General features: G+C 32.3%; 1 long non-coding RNA gene across 1 annotated transcript; it reads left to right on the top strand.

Moving 5' to 3' along the window:
* Positions 1-1,875: 1,875 nt before the first annotated feature.
* LOC132751265 (uncharacterized) lies at positions 1,876-3,668 on the top strand. Its single transcript, XR_009628664.1, has 3 exons — positions 1,876-2,041; positions 2,742-2,779; positions 3,546-3,668. It is a non-coding gene; the product is annotated as an uncharacterized LOC132751265 (long non-coding RNA).
* The last annotated feature ends 1,477 nt before the right edge of the window (positions 3,669-5,145 follow it).

Genomic DNA, 5,145 nt, shown 5'->3' with positions numbered 1-5,145 from the left:
ACTTTCCTAGGAAATGGAGTAAGAATGATTGACTTTCTTAAGGATACATTGATTTAAGTTTGTCTGTTGGTCATACAAAGGCGTTTATAACTTCTCAATATTTCTATATTATAGCACCTCTGTCCATATTTTTTTTTTCGTTTGATGCTCACCAATCTTTTAAATCGAGCAAATATGATGTATACCACTGAAACACGTGCTTTGCATCAAAGCAACGTGTCTCCAGACTGATTCATGCTTGTTTCATGAACATTTTGAAAATGTATACGTTATAAAGAGTAAAATATTTTAAAGTGGCCAAAGAAGTTAATTTACACATTGCAAAGTGGTACATGTACTTACAATCCAATTAAATTACCAAATTAATGCCATATAAGTATGCATTAAATAAATAAATAAATAAATAAATAAATAAATAAATAAAAATATAAAAATATAAAAAAATAAATAGATGAATGGCGACAAATACAAATACTTGTTTATACTGCAAATCAGTAATTCATTTCGAGTAAAATGTAAATTTTATTTGAATTGTAAATATTTTTAATTTTCATAAAATATTAGTACATGTACATTTTTTCTTGAGGTTGTTTATATAGAGTTTTGGTCATCTCCAGCTTTAAACACGTGCATTCGCTGTGTCTGTAATTTGTCTAATATTAGAAGAATGTTTCTGGAAATTAGCTCGTATTGAGCGTTTCTACAAACCTAATCCATCAAGGTTTTGTTTAAAAAAATTAATGCAATTTGGCGTCAGAAATAAGAAGTTTGATTATCTCTTTGTGTTATTAACATTTCGTTCGACGTAAAATACAGCGTTACGTATATACTCTACGTTACGTATTTCTTACATATATGACGTGATAGTACAAACCAAAGTGTGTGTTTGGTTTATATACTATTTTTCATCATTGCATTAATCGCCATTGTAAACTACGGAAGACAACTGTGAACATTTCAACTTCATGAATCCACTATTTCAATTTCATGAATTCACGATTTTCAGTTTCATGAATTCACGATTATAACTTCACGTGATGAATTCATTAAGTTGAAATCGTGAATCAACGAAATTGAAGTCATGAATTTGCGAAGATAAACCCGAGAATTCAAAAAGTTGAAATGTCTCCCCCGGTTTCCGTGGTATTTTTAAAACCTTTTGAAATTTATTCTTTTGGTACTTTGGTTCCCCTTTTTCAAAAATAGTTTTTTTTTTTAAACCGTAGATTCTTTTTGCGGAAACCGGGGTTTTTACAGACTCCCAGGGTTTTGGAAATTTATCGACGTGGGGGCTAACTGGCTTTCTATGTCCCTTCGGTAGAGTTTAAAAATTTTCCCTTAAAATTTCTTTGAAATTGCATGCATAAAATTTTGGGCGTTAAAAATCAAAATTTGGTTATATAAAACAAAAATTTCTTTGGGTCTATTTGTCTGGGACGCCCTTTGGCGAGTTTTTAAAGGCCATTAAACATCAAATAAAACATCCCCTTCCCACGGTTTTTGGTTTCCCAAACCCCCAAAGGGGACTTTGATTTTTTCATGTGGAAAGCACCCGGGCCAGTTTTATGGAACGTTTGGGGGTTTTCTATTTCGGGTCCCCTTTCGTACCTGAAATCATGAAACGCGGGGTAATTTAAGGTTTTTCTCCACAAATTAAAAACGGGAAAGTTCCCCCATAGGGGCCCCCCAATGTGCTGTTGCGCCCTTAAATGTAAAAAAAGAGATACTTTGAATACGCTGTCAGGAGTGAAAGAAGAACAATGTTGCTGACATACCAAGATTTATTACGATCATTGCAAGATAAAAATAATAATTGCAAATTTAATTATTGGAAACTGTTTGTTTGATTGTTTTGTTTTTTGTTTTTTTTTAAGACAGCAGAAGAGTCGGCATTTACACAGAATGCGGACACAACATTATTTTCACGTGGAGTAATTGACGGAGAGATCCTCCTCGGCGAGTTTGAAAAATGGATAAAAATACAAAAAATCAGCAATCGGGACACATTTATGAATAAGGATCACTACATGCTTCTCACAGCGTATGTGTTGTTGTTTTCTTGTTTTTGTTTTGTTTTTTCTTGAAATCTTTTTCTATTTTTTTTACCAAAACTTAACAATATGTTGACCTTGTTGCAATTCACTGACCTTTTAATTGCATGTCACACCCACTACTTAGGTTTTGAGAACAGGACTGACGTGCTATATGAAAAAGGCGGTCTATAACAGGTTAAAAAAAGAAGTTTAGTGGTTTTTACTTAATTAAATGTCGGCTCATGCATGACACAATGATCAAATGCACACCGCCATCATCAAAACTGATCGTAAAATGACCATAGCATTGTTAATGTTGCTTAAGATATATGTTCATCATAACTTCACCTTTTGATAGGTTGTGAAAAAAACAACACAACTGATGCAGTTGAAACAAAATTATTATAATCATCATCATCATCATCATCATCATCAACAACAACAACACAACAACAACAACGACAACAAAAACAACAACAACAACATCATCATCATCATCATCATTATTATCAACAACATATTCATCATCATCATCATCATCATCATCATCATCATCATCATCATCATCATCATCATCATCATCATCATCATCATCATCATCAACAACAACAACAACAACAACAACATATTCATCATCGTCGTGATCGTATTTTATGGCCGCTATTATTATTTTTATCATTATGACTTTGTATTTATCATTTATTGCAGACGAGAAATTGCTCTGACCGGAAACGCCGGTGCTGCAGGTGAGATCTTCAAATGCTAAAAAAATAAATCCCTATTTGTAATAATTTCGTTAATATGATATTGTTGGGATGCCGGTGCAACTTATAGTATGAGGATATTATATTCACATTGTTGAGTACAAAACTGAATTCCATGGGATGAGTACACAGCTGTTAAACCTATATTGGACGAGGCGCAAATCGAGTCCGATAAGGTTTTGCAGCTGCGTATGGGTCCAGTATAATACGTATTGTTCTTTACAATGTATAATGATCACTATATTTGACACCACCATTTATTTGACATTTTGACAGAATTTTTTTTACTTTATGTACAATAAGGATTTGATATAAATTTTTGTACTCTGAAAATAAAAGCAAATCTTGATGAATTGATATGTATTTGATATAGTTATTTTGGACTCTGAAAATGAAAACAAGGCTTTATATGGTACAATATGCATTGAATATGGATTAGTTGGACTCTGGAACTAGAAACGAGGCTAAAATGATATGATTAGATACAATAAAGATTTATTTTGGAACATCACGTGGTTCGAATGCGGGAGTTTATTGATCAATTTTTTTTAAGGTGTGGAATAACATGACTTGTAATCTCCGTGTTGTACAGGCTTAAGTATTTCATTTGAACCTTAAAATCTAATTTGTTATTAAAGTTAGTATTTACAAACTGAACTATTTAATTTCTATTTCATACATAAATGTTATGTCAGAATGAAAAGCAAATTCCACTTACAAATCATTATAACTATTGTTTATATTCTAGGTTATGCATATACTGGAGAAATATGCACTGATAAGTCTGTATCAATCGTAGAAGACAAGATTAATTTTATATCCGTGGTAACAGCGGCACATGAACTCGGCCACAGGTAATTCTGAGTTTGTAGTTATATAATTACAAAATGTATGTGGTAATAGCGTTGCATAAGCTGGGTCATAGGTAGTTCTGTGTTTATATAATTATGTGGTAGCAGCGGCACATGAACTCGATCACAGGTAGTTCTGTTTTTATATCATTATGTGTAACAGCGGCCGATGAATTCGACCACAGGGAATACTGAGTATATAACATTATGTGGTAACAATGGCACATGAACTCGGCTTCAGGTAATTCTAAGTTTTGGTTTTATATGATTATGTGGTAACAGCTGCACATGAACTTGGTCACAGGTAATTCCGAGTTTATAATTATGTGGTACACGTGGTAAAAGCTGCACATGAGCTTAATCACAGGTAATACTAATTTTATTATTGTGGTAACAAGAACGTACTACTCGCACAAATAGGACATAACGCCCCATTAAAGCAACAAGGTACCAAGCGACATTTTGGCCAAAAATGACTTTTTAACATTTTTCATTATGTTTTAATGTTATCTTTAATCTGTAGAAATATCTAGGTAGTATCATGTTTATTTACAGACATATAAGGTTATGTAAAAAGGTACAATGTCAATATTTTCCCATTTAGTAATGCAAAAAGGTACCATATGTATACCAGTTTGAGCAAAAAGGTACCAAGTGTCACATAGTACCTTTTTGCATTGAATGACTATATAAGTTTTGAGCACTTATTTTGATGCAAATAGGAACCATGTGTCACGTGGTCCCTTTCTGCACACAAAGAATTGACGACCCTTAAGATTATTTTATATATTAAATTGTTTGCTTGGTACCTTTTAGCCTTTAATTTAATATACACAATCTAGATGTTGATAAGGACATTAAATATAACTTTATATCCCAGAGTATTGTTTATGTTTTAAATTGAGGAATGATAACAGTGTGAAGATAATGATAGTGTATAAATGACTTCTTCACAAAAACGTGGACATAAAAAGAAAAGTAATTGACTATACTCTTGCCAACAAGATACATGGGTTATATGGAAGGTTAAATATGACATGGAAGCGTACATCTGCAAATAAACTAGATTATGATGCAGTTAAATTGGTGAAACAGCATAAAGAGTAATTTCCTAAAATGAAATCTCATTATACAAGAAAAAAACTGAAAGAAACAATACCTATCTCATGACTATGACTTAAACATTAAAAAGATGTGGAAACTGTAAACTATAGAATGTGAAAAGAAGGAAATAAAACCTGTTAAGCAACATACGTATAGGAAGGCAGTTGGCAATATATTGAACATCAAAAACAGAAAGAAAATTCACAAGAAGAAAAGGTTAAAAATAAAGTTGGAGCAAAAGGTGACACATGCGTTTATGTTGCATGTTTTGATCTAAGGGCCGTTGTAACAATCTCATTAGTGAGTGAGCTTTACTATTCAAGAAAACTCTGTTGCTACACAACTTGACAGTATATTCCTTATGAGACAAAAATGTTGTATGTCATGTATGGG

The sequence above is a fragment of the Ruditapes philippinarum genome, unplaced genomic scaffold (assembly GCF_026571515.1).
Source record: "Ruditapes philippinarum isolate M1 unplaced genomic scaffold, ASM2657151v2 ctg2096_1_1_1_1, whole genome shotgun sequence".
Taxonomy (NCBI): Eukaryota; Metazoa; Mollusca; class Bivalvia; order Venerida; family Veneridae; genus Ruditapes; species Ruditapes philippinarum.
This window is presented reverse-complemented; position numbering and strand designations above follow the sequence as displayed.